The sequence below is a fragment of the Lycorma delicatula genome, chromosome 1 (assembly GCF_047948215.1).
Source record: "Lycorma delicatula isolate Av1 chromosome 1, ASM4794821v1, whole genome shotgun sequence".
NCBI classification, from domain to species: Eukaryota; Metazoa; Arthropoda; class Insecta; order Hemiptera; family Fulgoridae; genus Lycorma; species Lycorma delicatula.
Window position 1 is genome coordinate 42,529,507 of NC_134455.1, and position 21,374 is coordinate 42,550,880.

A 21,374-nucleotide genomic window follows, 5' to 3' on the forward strand; every position below is an offset into this window, starting at 1 on the left:
ATTTTATATTCACTGTGGTTTTAATTTCGTGACTGATCGCACCTTGAAAAAAATAACCCTCGTATATGATTTTGTATGAATGGAAGTAATAGAAACAAAGTAAAACATCAAAAGTAATGCTACATCAGAAGAAAAACAACTGAATTTTAAAAGCTTAATTAAAAATTTATCTTTAACTGAGGTTAGATGCAATAATATACAAAAATAACATAAAAATATTTTGCTATGATGCCAATCTACAAGCACAGCAACGAGTAAATATAATTCACAAAGTTATTAATTAACAAAGATCTCTGATAAATGAAATATTCTTTTATTTTTGTTCCTTAAGAACATCACTTTTATCCAGAATTTTGTATTATTGCCGTAACTTAGAATGTTCAAAGAGCTGTGATGATAAATTTAGCGGTTTAATTATAAAAATTATGTGTTTACAATTGATAATTTTATTAGTTGAATGTTTTATTAACAGTTAAGTGTGGTATTAGTCTTGTTATCCTCTTACATACTCTTCCATGAAGATTATTTCATTTATAAATAATAAGTTCATAACATCTTATGTTAAAGTTTTCAACTTCTGCATCCATTCGTGAGATTATATTGCAACTCGGAATCTTTAAACCAAGTAACAATTTGGCGCTTTACATGCTTAACAGTTTGGCACAGTTTATACTTTACTATCATTTTAAAAGCAAATTATGTTACGATAATTAAAAGATAACTTTTAAATTACATGCCTAAACCGACTCGGTTGCTTGTTGCTTCTTGATGTATCCAGAATGAAACCCAAGAAAGTGACAACTATAGAATACAGGGAATGTAAACCTGTATTAGGAAGTATCCTGTGTGCCTTTATAGATTGAAATTTACTTGTAACAGAGAAAACAGTCCTACAGTATAAAAACAGGCAAAATAAATTTTTATTTATAAAACAGAATAGAATTCTAAAACTAAGTACCGGTTTTTATGCAAATTTTTTATCATTAACTGTCTCTGATATTTCAAACGCTTATTTATTGTTTTATTATCATTATTCATTGATAAATGAAATAATACATCAATAACATATATGTAATTACTATATGTAGTAATAATCATTACTACTAGAGACACCGCGACTCTTAATCACTGAGAATGAGTGCATAGCAAACGATAGTTATCAAGGAAAAAACTGACTATTGCTACTCATTAATAATGAATTATACATGAAACTTCTGCTAGATAAAATAAAGTATGAAGAATTTCAATGATTATTAATCTATTAAAAACTTGAATAGGTAGCCAACCAAGTGCATGACATTGAATCGGTTACGTTCAGTTCTTGAACATCTCATGCAAGAAGGTCCTTCTTTTTCTGTTTAGCCTCTGGAACCGCCGTTAAGGTATTACTTCAGACGATGCATGAGAATGATATCTATGAATGTAAATGAAGTCTAGTCTTGTACAGTCTCATAGTTTTCAAGTTGTACCTACGTAGTTTTCAAATAAACATATTTCAAATGTAGTCTGCTTTTCTGAAATGAATAAAACTTTTTGATAAATAAACTTCCATTGTGGAAACGTGTGTAGTATTTCTTTTTTTTAACTAGTTGTCATATGTAAATTAATTATTTTTCTTGACCGATTCTTTCTCAAGAACACATTGTTGTTTTGTTAATAATGTAATCTTAAAAGAGTGAACTTAAACTTATAATGTAATATAAATTAATGTGAACATTCAGACAGTCATTCTAAAATATCTACCCTTAGGTACTAATATAAATAGTAAACTAATAATATGAAAATAAACATTATCTAATAATACTGAATATTGCAAAATGTTGTACATTTATTGATGAATTAGCCACCAACATATTGAGAGGCAAGATTCACACGTTGAATTTTGATACTCCAAGTTGGATGACAGACTGAACATAATTGACCATAAACTGGAATTAACTATGTTTTTTAATGAATGTCACAGCTTCATAATTTTATTAAATCTACACGTAATTATAAAACTAATCTTATCCGATAATATTTTATAAGATAATTATTATCCATTGTCTAATACTATTTTAAACATGATTATGGATTCAGGAAATATATATTTATGTTTGACGTTAAAGGAAAATGTAGTGTATAAAATCATCTATAACTACAATACAAACGATTGCCAACAGTTTTGGTCTGGAAACTGATGACAAATATTCACTAGGACCATTAAGAAACTTAGAATTGTTTCGGAGATATGACACAATACCATTTAACACACAGTTGTTAAATCCTAAGTGATAACCTATCTTCTGACTTTGATGTAAGCCATTTTATCCTGTCCAAGAATTTATTTCTAGCCAATCCAAGTTTCAACATTCCAAACAAAACTAATATTTTAATTGGTGTTCAGTCCTTTATTAATCTCAGAAAATCGAATAAATTCATATGCAGTTATCAGTATTCAATAATACAAGAACAATAGTTTAATTACTGGCTGAAAACCTTAACATGTCAACTTCAACTTCTTTGCTTGAAGGCACTAAAGAAGATAACATGCCTAATAAATCGTAAGAAAATCACATTTGTGAACACCATTTTTTTTTAAATTCTTGTCAAAATGATCGTGGAAAGTTCATTGTTACAATTTAAAAACGTTAAAAAGCTTAGTCAGAAATAATTTTTCTTAAATCAATACGGATTTCTATAATGTTTAATTTACTTGATTCTAATGTAATTCAGCAATGTATTAAAAGGCAGTCATTTCAAAATATTCATCAAATATTTAATTTTGTTTTATAATTATTATACAATGTAACAAATAATTTATAATAGGATACTTCAGAATTCTTCGTGTTTTTTTTTTTTATTAACAGGTAAAAGAAAGAAAAAGTCATATTTATATACTGCCTTCACGGATTTATTGGCAAAGGTCGGAAATTTAGGAGCTCTGGAATTGTAAAGTAAAATCTGGTCTGGCCGGGACATTTTTTTTTGGCAGTCGAGTTTTTTTAACAGATATAAAATTTCTGTTATCTCTTAAAGGTGGATAATTTCGATAACGTCTTCTGTGAGTATATTTCCACATATTTATGTTGTTTTATATTGTAATAATTTTTGGCTTTTTTGTGGAAATTGCACAAAAAAGTAATTTTATATTCCAGAATTTACATTACTTCTAAAATTAATGTTGGCATCGTTGGTCCGACATATTTGTCGTAATCATCTGTTTGCGAGTTAGGTTAGTTGAATTTCAACTATAGCAAGTTATTGTAAGTTGATTGTCGATAGTTGATATTCGTTACTTGTTTATTCGATGTAAGTTAATTACGCTAATATTAATATTTAATGTAAACAAACCCTTTTTTTAATGATTTTATTTTTCCACTACTTTTTGAATAAAGTTGCTGCTAATTTGAAATTATATTCAGCCAGAGTTGAAGAAAAATATCTTACGAGTGGACTGTAAGGTTTTTAAAAGTGTATATATTTATCAATTTCTGTTTTTGTATTTACTGACTGCAGTCCTGATAAAGTTTCATGTGTATTTTTTCAGAATTATTTTTATTAATTTTAAATCTAAAAACCATTACCAAATCTCTTTTTATTTGGTAATCCTGAGCAATTACTTGATGAACATTAATTTGTTTTATACTTTAATATGTGCTTAGGATCAGCAAAACACAAGATGTAAATTTTGAAAACCGATTTGGACAGCGGGTGACCCGTGCAAGGTCAAAGTCCACGGCACATTATCGGTACTATAGTCAATTAACTATCAGTTTTGTGAGTTATTGAGACATGTTCTCAGATATTAATCCATTGTGTGGAGAGAGGTTAGGGTTAAGGTTAGATTTTTGTAGAGAGAATTTAGGGATAAATTACCAAAGTTTGGTAATACTTAACTCTGTGTTGTAGGAAAATTGGCTGAATTTATGTTATAATGGAAATTCTGCATACCCTTCCAATATGTCAGTTTCTCCCAACATTAAAATAGCAGCTTATACTATGGTGAAGTGCTTAGATGGAAAAGTTTTTAGGATTTACTAAAGAATAAGATGAACTTGAATTAATTATACTTATTTAAAAATCTTGTATTGCAAATCATGTTTATTTTATAAAAGTGGGACTACATTTTTTTGAAATATAAAAATAAGTAAAATGAGATTTTAGAATAGCTGGTCATTTCTTTATTTTTAATTGTGGTCATTGTGGTTATTATTGTTTCTGACAGTGGATAGTCTTTTTATATATTTACTTTTTACTGAAAGATTCTATACATGTATGAATGCTTTATTCTGCTTTGAAATTGGCATTTTTTTTTTGTCTTCAGTCATTTGACTGGTTTGATGCAGCTCTCCAAGATTCCCTATCTAGTACTAGTCGTTTCATTTCAGTATACCCTCTACATCCTACATCCCTAATAATTTGTTTTACATATTCCAAACGTGGCCTGCCTACACAATTTTTCCCTTCTACCTGTCCTTCCAATATTAAAGCGACTATTCCAGGATGCCTTAGTATGTGGCCTATAAGTCTGTCTCTTCTTTTAACTATATTTTTCCAAATGCTTCTTTCTTCATCTATTTGCCGCAATACCTCTTCATTTGTCACTTTATCCACCCATCTGATTTTTAACATTCTCCTATAGCATCGCATTTCAAAAGCTTCTAATCTTTTCTTCTCAGATACTCCGATCGTCCAAGTTTCACTTCCATATTAAGCGACACTCCAAACATACACTTTCAAAAATCTTTTCCTGACATTTAAATTAATTTTTGATGTAAACAAATTATATTTCTTACTGAAGGCTCGTTTAGCTTGTGCTATTCGGCATTTTATATCGCTCCTGCTTCGTCCATCTTTAGTAATTTTACTTCTCTCTCTCTTTTTTTTCCTGTTTAGCCTCCGGTAACTACCGTTTAGATAATACTTCAGAGGATGAATGAGGATGATATGTATGAGTGTAAATGAAGTGTAGTCAGTCTTGTACATTCTCAGTTCGACCATTCCTGAGATGTGTGGTTAATTGAAACCCAACCACCAAAGAACACCAGTATCCATGATCTAGTATTCAAATCCGTGTAAAAATATTTGGTTTTACTAGGACTTGAACGCTGGAACTCTCGGCTTCCAAATCAGCTGATTTGGGAAGACGCGTTCACCACTAGACCAACCCGGTGGTTTTACTTCGCAAATAACAAAATTCTTCTACCTCCATAATCTTTTCTCCTCCTATTTTCACATTCAGCGGTCTATCTTTGTTATTTCTACTACATTTCATTACTTTTGTTTTGTTCTTGTTTATTTTCACGCGATAGTTCTTGCGTAGGACTTCATCTATGCCGTTCATTGTTTCTTCTAAATCCTTTTTACTCTCGGCTAGAATTACTATATCGTCAGCAAATCATAGCATCTTTATCTTTTCACCTTGTACTGTTACCCCGAATCTAAATTGTTCTTTAACATCATTAACTGCTAGTTCCATGTAAAGATTGAAAAGTAACGGAGATAGGGAACATCCTTGTCGGACTCCCTTTCTTATTACAGCTTCTTATGTTCTTCAATTATTACAGTTGCTGTTTGGTTCCTGTACATGTTAGCAATTGTTCTTCTATCTCTGTATTTGAACCCTAATTTTTTTAAAATGCTGAACATTTTATTCCAGTCTACGTTAACGAATGCCTTTTCTAGGTCTATAAACGCCAAGTATGTCGGTTTGTTTTTCTTTAATCTTCCTTCTACTATTAATCTGAGCTCTAAAATTGCTTCCCTTGTCCCTATACTTTTCCTGAAACCAAATTGGTCTTCTCCTAACACTTCTTCCATATTAATAATATTGATATTAATTAGTCATAATATTAATAATAATTAGTCATATTGATATGTAATTAAAAAATTAATTATACATATTCATTTTTATACTTAATGCAATGTTAATTATGGGTATTATAAAATTATCTCTTCTAATTGACTACAGATTAATAATATTTTTAGTAGTTTTTTTTTTTTTTTTTTGTTAGATGAGGAGTTTTTTAATTTAATTTTTTTTTAATATGTAGACTGCATGAGATTATTGTATTTATCTAGTGTACTGAACTTTGGTTATTTGTAGACAATTCATATAAAAAAATATTTCTACAATAAACATAATAACATTATCATAAATAACAAACATTTAAGTTAATATTAACTTAATATTTAAGTTAATATTTAAGTTAATATCAAAGAGTCGACCACACATTTATTAATAAAAAAAACAAATTTCAAATTCCAAGATTATCAATTTTGTAAACAATCTGTAGACAAATCATTTATGAATAAAAATAATATGTTGCACAATAACATTTAAATAAAATCATTCTAAAGTCAAATTTTTTCGTAACTTAAAAAACACAGGTTACAATGGTGCTACATTTTATAAAATGGGAAAAATTATTGCTTGGAAAATGCTTTTAAATGCTCTTTATATGTTTGGTTTTCACTTAAATAATACACTCAATTTGATGAATAGGAACAAACGTTTTTTTTTTAAATCTGTATCAAAAATTTATTATAGTTATGTAAAATTCATAATCTTACAAAAAATCTAATTTTCTGTCAGAGAATATATTAAAAAGGTTCCAGTTTTATATTTTAACGGTTAAGGAATTGGGTGGGACAAAAAGCTAATTATAGAAAAAAATTACCTTTATGTGCCCTAGTTGGCTTTATTACAAATAATCTAATGTAGAGATAAAGTAAAACTTCAATTTTATGGCATCATAATAGCTTTGGGTCTGTTTTATGTTTTAAAGCAGTGGTTTCCAAACTTTTCTGCGTCATGGCCCCCTTTCCATGGCGCCCTTTTTCAATTAAAATTTTTCCAGGGCATCCTACCTTAAATGAAAGTAAGAAATAAAAATAAATAAAACTCATGAATCTTCATTATTCGTTTACTTTATTAACATTAAATTAATAATTATAAATGTCTTGGTTCAGTTAATTATAAAGCTTTTACAATATTTTGTGGCACCCCTGTGAAGAGGCTGTGGCTGCCCTGGGGTGTCAGCGCACAGTTTGGGAATCACTGTTTTAAAGGTTTGAGAGAAATTTGAAGTACCCACTACTATAAAACTACAGATCTTGTGTATTCATCATCCAGGCTCCATTCAAAACGTTAGATACTGTAAAAGCTCTATAATTTATCTCTTTCCATAATGAGTCATCCATCTTAGGCATGCCCGCACACGCGCATGTGTGTGTTGTGTTGTGCGAGCGTACTATTATAAAAGTTCATAACAATAAAAAGAGAAGTCTGTTTATTTGGCTGTAATTTTAAATAATTTTTAAGACTAATTTTTTTTTTCACTGGTAAATATTATATTGCAAAGTAGTAGGGGTTGGCAAATATTGTTTACTTATTTAATACTAAAATATTGGTTATTCAAATTACTTCATCAAGTTACTTACTTTAAAATAATATTCCTATTAATAAAATTACATAGTTTCTTTTTTTAAAAATAATTTTCATAAAAATCAGATATTTCATATCAGAATTAAAAGAAATGTTTAAGAATATATATTGTGTATATAAGAACACCAAGTGATGTTATTGGAGAGTATACTGAACTAGTCGGGAGACCTTTGATACTTCCTTATTGTGGTTTAGAATTTCACCTGTGTAGGTCTGTATTAATTTCAAACTTATTATTTTGTTATTTTATTATTTTTTAACTTATAAATTTTATTATTACATACCCGAGATATTCTCAGTGAAGTGGAATAATTTGTTGTTAATATTTAATCGTTATAAACAAACAGTAACTATATTACTTTTAAATGCTGCTGTATATATTTTAACAATTAAGTTTGAAGATAATCCTAAGTTTTTGCCGTGGGTACATTTGTATATGTTAAACCTATGGGATTTTACATTGCCACTTAACTAGTGACTGCTTACCAAGATTCATTGAACTAACATCACTTATTACATGATTTATTACCCAGTTTACAATCTACAGCTTTATGTGTGAAGTTGTTGCTGGTGAGTTTTGGTTTGTGTTCAGTATGTGTAAAACTTTTTTTAAATTAGAGAAGAGAGTATAAAGAACTATACAAGTTGATTGAGCTTAGAGACTAGTTACAATGATAAAATAATGAATATTATTTTTGAACGATGAGGAAATCTTCACTGAGAACCAAACACGTATTCTAGAATAGTGAATTTGAACAGGTAATAACAATATGTTTTGTTTAGAAAAGTATCCCGTGAGGTTATAGTATTAGAAATGAAGTATTTGAAGAGAAAGTAAAAGAGACATGATGTTTAAAAAAATGATATGGATCTTTTTTTTAGTTGTAATTATATTTATATATACTGAATATTACATAAAATTAAATAATTGAAGGCCTCATCATTACCTGTTTATGTACTGATGGCTATGTTATTTAGCTAATCATGCAGGTGAATTTTAAAAGTTGCATTCATTTATTATGTTGTAAGCTATCAAGCTTAATAAAAAATATTTAAAAAAATCAGAATAAATGTTTGTTGAAAAAAAAAATTAATAATAAATATGACCATCTAACATAAAAACCGACCGTTTTGATCTGCAAAACACATCAATGTAAGTTTAAAAAAAGCGAGAAAATATTTAAAAGTATTTCATGCAACAATAAAGGCCATTTTACCTTTTTAAAATACATAGCTAATTTATTAATCATCAAATGCAGACACAGATAAAAGATTTTGTTATTAACAGAAATCTAATTTTTTTTTAAAACAAAAAACAGAATTTAAATAAAATATTGACACCCGAAATAATTAATAAGTAGCAATTATTAGAGCACATTTAAATAGAAATTAAATACAAAAAATTTAGTCTACAAAAGAATCAGAAACCTCTCTTTTATTGTATCTGTACTTACTTGAAAGCAAATTATTTTTATTATGTATAAAGTAATCTGTATAAATTTTATTTTATTTTATTTAAAATATATTTGATTAAGCTATAAATAATAATTTTTTAAAGCCTTACAATTCCGATAATTACTGCTAACTTAACGTAACATTGTAATTAATATAACATACATGCAAATCACATTATTCAATTTCGTACTTAAATATAAAAATATTATTATTATAAAATATAATATAAAATATTTTTCTTAATATAAAATATTATTATTAAAAGAACTTACCCGGTTTACATGTTGAATTCTTTTCTGAATGGTCGTTTAGATTCATTTAAAATATTGCTAAATATACTGAGTAAGTAAACAAAATTTGATACGGCTTTAATAACGACGCTACAGATCTTAAAGAAATAAATATTATTTGGTGTATTTGACAACTTTAATCGTTAATAACAGTAATATTAATTTAACAAATTATCAGAAAGAAAAGATTAGATAATATATATATAAGTTTGGTTTATTTTATCTACATTGCTTTATATAATGGAACAGGTAATAATAATATTATAAATAATTTTATAAATATAATGTCTCATCAACGTATCACATTTTGACACACGCAGTTCTTTTTTTGTTGACGAATTATGGCGCGAAGAGATGGACGAGAGTCGGAACATTCCAGAAATTTTCACACACACACACTCCCTCACACAATCATCACTACGTACAAAGTTATTACAGGAAGTAAATTTTGTTCAGAGCCATCTTTTTATTTTACTAATGTTAGTTTTTTATTTATTATTACTTCCTTATATTAATAATACAGATTACTGCATTCATTAGTTTTAATTTTCGAGTTAATAGTTTTTAATTCCTTGTACGAAGTAAAGAAAGTAGATTATGATCGCGAAAAATTTCGGTTTTCAGATTTCAATGGAAACATCAGTTTTGACCATCCCTGAATCCATTTTTACTAGTTTTGGCGTGACGTCTGTACGTATTTATCTCGCATAACTCAAAAACGACTAGCCTTAGATTGTTGAAATTTTGGATTTAGGACTGTTGTAACGTCTAGTTGTACACCTCCCCTTTTGATTGCAATCGACTGAACAAAAAGTGCCCAAAATCCAAAAAATTTGGAGTAATAAGCCTTCACTGAGGGCTTTTCAACTACATATCATAAGTATACATATATATATTTCACTTATTTTATATTATGGACACGATAACTGCCGTAATTTTGCGCCAATCGCTTTCAAATTGATACATAAAATATAACTACCCAAAATCTCGATCGAGTTTGTTAATGGAAAAAATCGGACTATGGGACTGGAAATGGGATGGCTTTTTTTTAGAAAACAAAACATCGCTATAACTTTCTTATTAAGTAAAATATTGAACTTCTGTTCAAGTTCCTACTATTCTTTGGATAAGGGCCTAACATATATGTAAGTAAAGTTTTTTGATATCACCAACTATTGGCCCAGGGGTTGGAAAAAATGGGGTTTTGAAGACAAAAAAAATCATACCTCTCTTAATAGGCACAATATCGAATCGGTTTAAAGTGATCGTTAATCCTCTAAACATTACCTAAAACTTTTGTCCGAAACAATTTTTGATATGACCAACCCTTACGGCAAGGGACGACCAAAATATTGCCGGAATTGTAAGATGGGCTAAAATTGTCGTACGCTAAACATGTAAAACTTTTTTTCACGTGCAATTATTTTTGTATCGAGTAAATATGAAGTTTTTCTTAACTTTAATTTGGTGGAAATCTTTTTTATCCCCTACTTAGCACCGGTGAAATCTACCTTTCTAATTAATTCTACCTCTCCGGCGTGCCGAAAGGGTTTTTTTTTTAATATTATAACACTTTTAAACTACTTTCAATATAATTTATTGTAAACGTATTTTTTAACTGTAATCAATAATTAAAAAAAAAAAATGCTTTAATTTTGCTATAAACTATTATTTTCTTTTATAATTACATTATTTTATGTGAATTTTTTTTGTGGTTTTCCGAGAAAAATAAATTACGATTATAAAAAAGTAATCAAGTATACTAAGTATAACCGGCCTCCGTGACGCGAGGGGTAGGGTCTCGGCCTTTCATCCGGAGATCCCGGGTTCAAATCCCGGTCAGGCATGGCATTTTCACACACGCTACAAATCATTCATCCTATCCTCTGAAAGTAATACCTAACGGTGATCCCGGAGGTTAAAAAAAAAAGAAGTAATAATAACTATGTTTCTTTCCAAACTGCCATCCTTATTTCATAATTAAAGAGAAAAAATAACTGGATATTAATGTTGTCAATTGATATTAATAAATTATTTAAGATAAAATAGATTATGAATATTTGTTTTTATAATGCGTGATGAAGATAAACGTTCGTTGCCGCCCTGTCTCATCAGCGTTTTGTTGCTGTACACAGTTATGTAACCGTTCCTCACTCCAATCACGTACGTTCAACGTTAACAGAGTCTTATCGCTTTTATATATCCCTTTACCCAGTGGCAGGAAATAAAGTCAAAAATATAAAATAAAACAACTTAAAGCAACTTTAAGCTTTGTGTTCGCGATGGTTTTTATTTATTTGTTTTTGAATTTCTTGTCGGGTTAAGAATTATTTTTATGTGCAAATTAAGAAAGAAATATTAAAAAAAAACAAAAAACGTTAATTCAAAGAGCCGTACCCAGTACCTACACTTTTTTTTAATCGGGTTAACCTTTTTCTTTTTTTTCTGTTTAGCCTCCGGTAATTACCGTTTAGATAATACTTCAGAGGAAGATATGTACGAGTGTAAATGAAGTGTAGTCTTGTACAGTCTCAGGCCGACCATTTCTGAGGTCCTGTTTTCTAGATGTAACCGGGTATCGAATCTGGAACTTTTAGTCTAGCAGGTAAAGTAGCTACCTCTCTAATAGCACGGAAGTCATGTTACATCTAAAAAAGATTAATACTGTTTTTTTTAATTCCTGATTTGATATTTAAAAAATATAATAACACTTAATAACAAAATTGTATTGTACTGTATAATGAACTTGATTACGTATATAAAATGATTATTACATGCAATTAAATAATAAGTAAAAATCTCGTTATAACCCCTTTGTGTACGGTTGGCTGTGTTGTAGTATATGTCCATTTTTAATTTTTAAGTGAAAATTTATTCTCTTTAATATTTTATCTAATTATAAGTCGGGCGAGATCGATAGTAAATTTTAAAAACAATTTAATATTAGAGGACGTGTAACCGATGGTCTTATGTTAAAAAAAAATTGAGGGTGAAAGAAACAGTTTGCGAACCGAATTTTAGATGTAATAATTTTTCATTATAATATTGTTGTTGTTTAAAACAAGTGGTTGTGTCTTTCGATGTGTCTATCGATGACGGTTGGTTTGTGGGGGGGGGGGGGATGGAGAAGCGCATCATGAGTGTAAACTAACGAAATTCACCGAGATGTTTTGTCTTATAGTTAGTTATTGGCGGGAATTATCGGTAGATAGGCGAATGAATACGTAGAGCCTTCACATAACAGTGTTGTTTAGTCTAACGTAATCCACATGTAACGTTATCCAAATTTCATCTTTTTATTGAGATATTTCTTATTACTGATTTAAGGTGAGTTTTATTTATTTTGTTAATATTATTACAATTTTTTAAACAATAATTGGCAATTGTTTTATTCTGTGTATGTATTATTCAAATTATTTATTAGATTAAAAATGTTAGATTCCGTTAGAAATGTTAACGCCGATTGATTTTTACAAAATAAATTAATAAATTTAATAATAATAAATAAATAAAGAGAAACAACTTATATGGTTGTATTTTAGGTTATTTGGCCATTAACGGTGTATATATTTAACTAAACTGATATAAGCAAAGGGTATTTCGTGAGTGATATATTAGATATATTAAGTTTTAAGTCTGGTAACGAAAATAAATCGCGCTAAGCGAGAAAATAATTCGCATCTGTATCGTTGTAAAAAGAATATTCTGATTGACTGGAGCTCCTAGGTTCGACACCCAAAATAGCTTACCGTTTCTTCACCGATTTCAGTTAATGTTAAATATTCATAAATGAATGTATTCTCGGGAATAACACAAAAATTTGAAAAAAATAATTTTTGATAGGAAAGAAAGCTACAAATAATCATTTTAATAAATTTGTAAAAATATTTTTAGAAATCTATCGCCGTATTTTTTATTTAACATACATATTTAACAATAATTAATCGTAAGAAAGGAAAACAACATCGGTAGTGAGTTTGTAGAAGGCGACCGATATTTATAATTTATGTGAGGTTCTGAGTTCGACACCGAGTAATTGTCATATATCTTAATAATTATGCGTACATAATATTTAAAGCAGAAATTATTCGTAAACAGTACGACATATATACAACAAACAGTTCATTACACATTTTTATATTTAACATTTCCCGTGTTTAATTTATATTTTTTAAGCTAAATTAAAAAAAAAATCACAAAATTGTTAAAAATGTATAGTCGATCGTTCTTTTAGAGGAAAACTATTTTTAAGAAAGATATAACGACCCTCTTTAGATCGATCGGTTGATAAATTAAGCGACTGATATACCGATAATACTACGTTCGAATCTCGGCATCGTTTGGCATTCCTTATCGGTTACAGTTCATATAATTCTTTACGTACAATTATAAACGACGCGAAATAAAGAAATTACAAAAAAAACTGTTTCTTTGGCTGATCAAAGGAGTACTGAAATTAAAAAAAAATTGAAGTAACATAATTTAACGATGTACTCGTATTTTCGAAATAAAATTCTATACGCGTAATTTTTTATTACTACAAACGACGTTGTAACTTTTCTTCTCGTCGGGAAAAATCTTTGGATCAGAGGTTAAATTTTACGTAAATTTTTAATTTACAGTTACCGTTTTTTTGTTATAATTCCCACGAGAAATTTTTTAAAGCTTTTTCACGAACGGAAAGGCATTAATAAATTTAAAAAGTATCGAAAACCTTAACGGTCAATTTTTTTATTACAAAGTTTTTGTAAAAATGCACTTTGAGCGAGAAAAGTGAAAAAATTAAATCATGTTTAAGTAGCCCACCGCATACGGCGAGAGAGATTGACGGAGGGGGAAAGTGAGAGAGTGACTGGAAGAGAGAGGGGTTGAGTGAGAGAGAATGGGCGGGAGAGAGAGCGACGGTGATGGAGAGAAATTGAGAGAGGGTTTGGTAGGGGGATCAGTGATTGAGAGGAAGCGAGACAGAGGGTCTCTCTGTCTCTCTCCCTCTCTCTCGAATTATCAGAGAGATTTTCTTGTTACAAAATTGTGATTCAAATTAAATATAATCTGAGATTAATGTTTATTAAAACGTCGATTATTCGAACCTCCATATCTCAAACATTTTTCGACTAATTGCGGGGCCTTTTATCCGGAGGTCTCGGGTTCGAATTCCGATGAGGCATGGCATTTTCCTCCGCTACAAAATTGCCATCTCATCTCATCCTGTGATGCAATACATAACGGTTGGCGCTGTGGAAATGAAAAAAATTGTACATACTTTGTATGTTGTCAATACGAGTAAAATAAATTAATAAAAAAAAAGCTGGTTATTTAGTGTAACATAACTTATATAAATCATACTGCTCGGCGACGGCTGTCTACAATCCCGTTGCTACGAGTGGTACCCCCACCCTTCACAACAGCTGTGTTGAAGGTTAAACTGCATAAAGCAATTTTAACAGTATAATAATTAACGAATTTATAATACTGACTAAAATAGAGCCTTTCGGTTCATTTTTTTTTTCTCACATCACCCGGCATTTTTATTTTTTTTATCATTTTTATTTATTTATTTTGTATTTTAAATACACGTATAAGCAGCACGGATGTAAGTCAATAATATCGAAACTTAGTTCTTCAATATCCTTTTTTGTTTTTTTTTAATTAGCTCTAAATAAATAAATTTAACTGTATGGAGACTAAATTGATTCTAGGCGAAATATTTTATAAATATTATAAATGCGATTATGTTTTGAAAAGGATTATGTTGTGAGAGTCGAACCCAGGATCTTCAACGTTAAGTATGTGATTTTGTGCGGAAACGAAGAATCGAAATCGCGACTTTCAATTTGTCAGTCTTTTTTTTGTTAAACTGAGAATCGAACCTCCAGATTTTCATTATTTAAATCCTTTTTCTTTCGTTTTTAATCTTTTTACGAACTTATTTTTAAAAAACTTACATCAGAAAAATTGAACTCTGTGGTAATCAAATTGAGTTTAAATTTTTTTTTAATAACGATTATGCGTGCAATTGATAACAACTCTATAATCGAATCTTCAATTTAATTTTTTTTTTTTAACGCATAAAACTCCCTACAAGTATTACATATATGGAGTGATTCCCGAGCTGTAACCGAACCCTAAAAATTAAATATAAATTTAATACAAAAATTTAATCTTCTTTAAAAAAATTCCAAATTTTTTTTGAATAAAGGACGTTTAAGAAATTATAACGAAACGAACTGGAAATTATATGAGGCTTTAACTCGACAAGTACAAAAACCTGACCTGTTCTGCTCGCGGAAACGATAATACTATTATAATTTAATTCAATAATTTATTGTTATTAAATATTCACCATAATATTAGGTTGGTGGTTGTATGTAGAAGTACGGTATTTCAATTCTAAAGCGAATTAAAATTTAAAGCCTGACAGGGATATGAACCCGGGACCTTTCGGATAAAAAGGGAAGACATTACTACTCCACCTCGGCGACTGGCGAGGTGATTAGTTGATACGTGCTGAAGTATTAATTACCTGTGACTTTCAGTATAGTCAGTTTCACTATTGCGTTACCGAGGTGACAAATCGATTACAAAAATGCAGTGAGACGCGAAAAATTATAAGTTACTTTGTAATATCTAAGTATAATTTTTGAGATAAATCCATACTAAATGTGTGTTTGCACGTTTGTGTTCGCGCGCTTTTTTGTATTATAGACGGGCTGGGCTCTACTGTGAAATACGGTAGTCGGCTTGCTGAGATAAATTTAGAAATAATCCTTTTATATCATAACCCCCTATGTACTCATTAATATTTCTTATCTATATTAAAATAAATGATCCTGTTTTTTTTGTTTTTTTTCTCTGTGACTAAAGACGATATGGTCTAAGTTATTGTAAAAGTGTGTTCAGATCCTGACAGGGAATCGAACCCGACACCATTGGTGTAGCAGGCAAGCATGCTACTTTATGTGACACTAAAGTGGTGACGTAACATTTTTATTTACGCTATTACGTTTTTTTATAAACTTTTTTTATATTAAAAGAAAATATGCGTGAGTGTAAATTATATCCGTAAATTGAATATTAGGTAAAACGAAATAACTGAAAACCTTAACATTACAGTTTAACGTTGGTTACGTTCCTTTGTTAACTTTGTATACATAGGTTTAAGCGAAAATTTGGTTTCAATTATTATTTTGTAAAATGAAAAGTTTTCAAATCTGTAAAACATTAATGCTATACTGTCGGTTGTTATTATGAGAGGAGAAACAGTACAGTGTAGCCAATACATTTTAGTTGGCGCGCTAATTTTCATAATTTATTTTGCAGGTTTGTTGTTCGGACGTAGTTTGAAGCGACAGAGAAATAACGTGCGTGGCAGAGAACGAAAGCTTATGGAATCTTATGTGATATGCAGTTCAATTTGGATCCTCGTGTCTGCGGTCATTCTTGTTTAACTATTTCTTATACGTTGTTTATTTTGTTTTGGTTAATGACCTTCATTATTGATCGAGGTAAGTTTTTTTTAATATTAATATTGTTTTAATATAGCTTAAAATAAGTGTTATTATTTTTGTTTTCTTATCACGTACTGTAATATTTGCAGTTTATAAAATAATATTGCGTTTTTAACCTAGAAGAATAATTTTTTCAAAAATAATATCGATCAAGTTGATGCCACTACAACGTTTTAATTAAATTGTACAATTATAAAGATTATTATTTTTTAAGATATTGTAATTAATTTTAATTTTTTTATTTACAAAGATACTAAAAAAAAAAAGAAGACAAACCAGACTGTTTTCATGTTTTACACGGATTTGAATACTAGATCGTGGATACCGGTGTTCTTTGGTGGTTGGGTTTCAATTAACCACACATCTCAGGAAAGGTCGCACTGAGAATGTACAAGACTACACTTCATTTACACTCATACATATCATCCTCTGAAGTATTATCTAAACGGTAGTTACCGGAGGCTAAACAGGAAAAAAAGACTGTTTTCATGTAACCCGACACGATACTTGAAAAGTAGAGAGGCAGCGGTATTTTTTTTATCTACTACTATTGCCCTTTTCCTTGACTTTTTTCATTCATAAAAACTATAATTTTTAAATTTATAAAGAAAAAATCATTAACAAAAGTATAAAGAAAAGTCTATACTGGATTTACTCATAAAAATAAATTTTTCAAGTAATTAGCTGCAATTAAAATGTTTAATTTGTAACTCGCTAGTTCGATTTTATTTTTACAAAACTGTTGATCATTTTATGAAAAAAAATTGATTACGATAACTTTTGTTATTAATTTTGTAAAAGTGAAACAAATAATAAGAAACAAATAATTATATCGGTAGAATAACTATCTGATATAGACTTAATTACTACATTGCTTACGGATTGGAGTTTGTGTATAATATATCGTTTCCTGAAGAAAGAATCCATTAATTTGTCGCATTCTTTTTTGCGATTGTGATATTTATAAACCGTCTCTGGTATAGGGGGTACCAATAAGAATTGCTTTCTCTGATAGTAATGATGTTCGGTATATACAGCCTTCGTTGAGGTGAAAGAAGTGAAGGTGTCATTTGTACGACTGAACATCATTTCAGTTTCAGTAGGTTAGTACCTTGTTACGCGACAACATATATTAGCTATGTAAAGTATTTAACGGGAAACGGCTTCTTCCTAATTCTTCTTAAAGAATTTGCTAGCCGTAACTCGATTACAAACTGTTTTCGGACATATGTTTGTACGAACCCTTCTTCTTAATTTCAAGCTCTAAAATCGGTTCCCAAATTATTTCTCTTTCCTCCTAAATCATCTTATGTGTGTATACATATATATTTAATTACACAAATTAAAATATAAAGTGTATAGTTTACATTTTATAAAATTATCTTTTTAAAAACAACATTTATGATAAAATAATTTCTTCACTAAAAGTCTATTTAAAGTTTGTAAATTCGATGCGACGATCAACTTGAGCGTTTAAAAAATTTAGACGGGATTACTCTCCTTTTACAGTGAGAAGTATAATTTTGTACTTATGAAATAATTTCATAGAATCGATACACGTACATAAAAAAATATGTCAGAGATTCGAATTAAATTTGATTTGACTATATTTATTCCTTATAATATTTAACATAACTAATAAATAAAATAAATATCGTGGAGGTTGGAAATTGAAAGCGCCCTTGAGAAGTTAGAACCGATAACGAAATTATTATTCATTATAGTGCATCTTCGGTAAGAAATTAAATGATCTTTATACCCCTCAAAATTTACGCGCGCACACGCACTCACAGAGAGAGAGAGTGTGCGAGTGTTCGAGAATTTTCGCGCTGTCTGGGACAGAGTGAGGTTTAAGAGACGGGGTGATGATAGTGATTGTGATGTTTTATTACTTTCCAAGAGCGACTCTTATTTTGATAATCGTATTCTCTAAATAAGTATATAATTTCGTACCAAATTCTTACGGTATTTTGTATTTCACTTTTATTCGTTTCTGAAATATTAAATTTGGTATTTTAAAATGCTTGAAATTTATCGGTGATAAATTATAATTTTAAACTTGTATTTACGAGAATAAAAAGTAAAAACAAAAATAATAGTAATGAAAACATTGGCAATAGACACCAGAATTGTAGGTGGTACAGGTAGACAGAAAGTTCTATGTTAAAATTTCGGTCAGAATTGGCTTTTTTATACGCTTTATTAAAATTTGAAATAAAAGTAAGTGACGAACTGAATGTGGGTCTATTGCCCATACAAATAAATAAATAAATATAAAAATGTATTAGGTATTAATACGTGTTAGGATTAATCTTTATTAATGCTATTGCATTAATAAAGATTACGAGATCGAATTGTAAATAAAACTGGAAAAATTTTATCTGTTATTAGGTAATATTTTTTTTTGTAAATTACTTTACAAAACTGAAAAATTTAATCGTAATATTTAAAAAAAAAATATTAAAATTAAGGGAGATTAATTATTATTTTAAATAAAATGATCGACAAATCTTGATTTAATTTAATTATATCGAACGTCTTTATAAGAAATATATTAGGGATATTAACTTTGTTATTCGACCGCAATACACACACACGTACGCACATTTACGGTTGTATTTGAATTGTTGTACCATCGCGTGACCAGTACTGTCCGAGGGTAGCCAATCAGAGTGAAGTTAGCCACCTGCTGCATTTGTTTCATCTCCCCCCTCTCGCCGCACCGTCGTCGCAGTAGTCAGACTGACAAGTTGTTTTTACTTGTCATCCCAACAAAATTAAACAAAAAAATAATTACCTCTGACAGCGTATGAACGATACAGTTTTATAAATTATTGTTTTATTTTTTATCATTGACTATCGAAGTATTGTTTTTCTATTAAAGCATTTATTATTATAAAAAATTTACTTATTACATTTATTTTATTTATATTTAATTTTTTTTTAAACACTTCGCTTTTATTATCGAATCGTCTATTTTTGTCGGTTGTAAACTGTTCCTGCTACAGTGCGATATAGTTTCGTTCTTTACGATTATGTTTATTCTAAAATACAGTATTCCATCGAGGAAAGGGCTGCTATCGAGGAAGCGTTGGATCCTTTCAAGAGAAACGTAAAATATTTTCGCTAAGTTTTCGAACGTCAGTATCCCTCGATAAAGAGTAGTGCACGATTCGGTTAAAAAACGGCGCACAACGGAGTCCGTTTCAAACTCAAAAACGAAATAGGCGACCTTTCGTCAGGACTCCGTAGGCCACAGCCCGTATTCAAAAAACAATATCTGCCGGTCCGAAAAATATCTATACGGTAAATTATCGCACCAAGATCGTGTAAAATACACATATTGTCGTAAGATTCTTCACGACTTAAATCGGAAACCTTATCGTGTAAAAACTAAGCAAAAAAGACTAACCGAAACGTCTTAATTTTTAAGGGGGTCATAAAAGGAGTAAACTTGACGGGTTCTTATGATTTTCACCTGAAAAATCGAATAAAGCAGGTCCCAATATTGTATCTCCCATAGATTTAACGATAACCACCGTAAAACAGAAAAATTCAGTGACGAAAAACACGTTTCTTTAGGTTTGAAGTACAATAATTTTGTTAAACGACTGAAAAATGCGTAAATTTGATTAAGAAAACGTGTAGAGAACTTAATTTTGAGAAAATAGATGAAATGAAGTCTACGAAAAACAAAAAAAAATATCAACTTTTATTATTAAAAACTAAACCGAACAAATTTTAACAGAAAACAACGAATGAATTTATGAAAATTATGAACACATTTTTAGTGTGATAAATTTAGATCGCAAACAACAAATTGATTTGTAGAATTTAATAATCTTCGTGAGAGTAGTACACTTTGCAGCACTCGTGTTTCATCTGAACCCCGACCGTTACAAGCCGATGAAAAGAAAAAACACATAACCGAAAACATTAAATTGTAATTAAAAAAAAAAAAAAATTAATTCCAAGATACTTTTTTGATATGTGCAGATTAATGCACGTATTAAATTAACAATATATTCAAGGATACGTATACACGCTACAATTTGTTCCAGGAGAACAGTTTTTTTTATAAAAATACGGTAGCATTTTTATAAAAATCAATTTTTACAACCATTAGTCGCTGCTGTGTTTCCTTCAAAGCAAAGTCTTTTGATCTGTTGCTCTCTCTCTCTGTGTGTGTGTGTGTGTGTGTATGTGTTTGTATCTGAGAGGGATAAAAACAAAAAAAGAAAGGCAGCTGCAGTATAGTTGTTAATTTTACTTTTATAAGTACAGAAAAAAACATGTCTTATCCCCTATGGTCAAGAGTATAGAATAAAATCTGTGTTGTTTTGATGGTAATATTTAAAACAAAAAATGCCGTTTAGTCAATTTTCAAGGACAAAAATGAGTACGTGCTACATGAAATAAGATACACACACTATAGCTTATAATAAAAAAAAAAACAAACTGAAAGGAGTGAGGGAGTAAAATGAGAAAAGAATAAGCGGGATATAGAAAGACGTGACTAAACTGGACACACGTTTAATCTTTTTAACTGTTTTACAGTAGCAATTGTTCAGCTTTGCGAAGAAGAAATAAATCAATCTCGTTTTATATTATTTTAAAAGTTAGCGTACACGAGTACATGTATTATTAAATAAATTCAAAACTGTACCATTACAATAAAAAAAGGTTATCAGT

The 21,374-nt window shown here is 29.4% G+C and overlaps 1 long non-coding RNA gene across 4 annotated transcripts in view; it reads left to right on the forward strand.

The window, feature by feature from the left end:
* The first annotated feature begins 2,959 nt into the window (after window positions 1–2,959).
* Window positions 2,960–21,374, forward strand: part of LOC142317659 (uncharacterized) — a 48,769-nt gene continuing 30,354 nt past the window's right edge. The window contains exons 1-2 of one of the 4 annotated variants that reach the window (XR_012754762.1): window positions 3,191–3,291; window positions 16,495–16,679. This is a non-coding gene — a long non-coding RNA (uncharacterized LOC142317659). Of the gene's footprint in view, window positions 3,044–3,190; window positions 3,292–16,494; window positions 16,680–21,374 lie in introns of those variants that run through there. The other 3 variants (XR_012754764.1, XR_012754763.1, XR_012754765.1) reach the window with 3 other exon arrangements.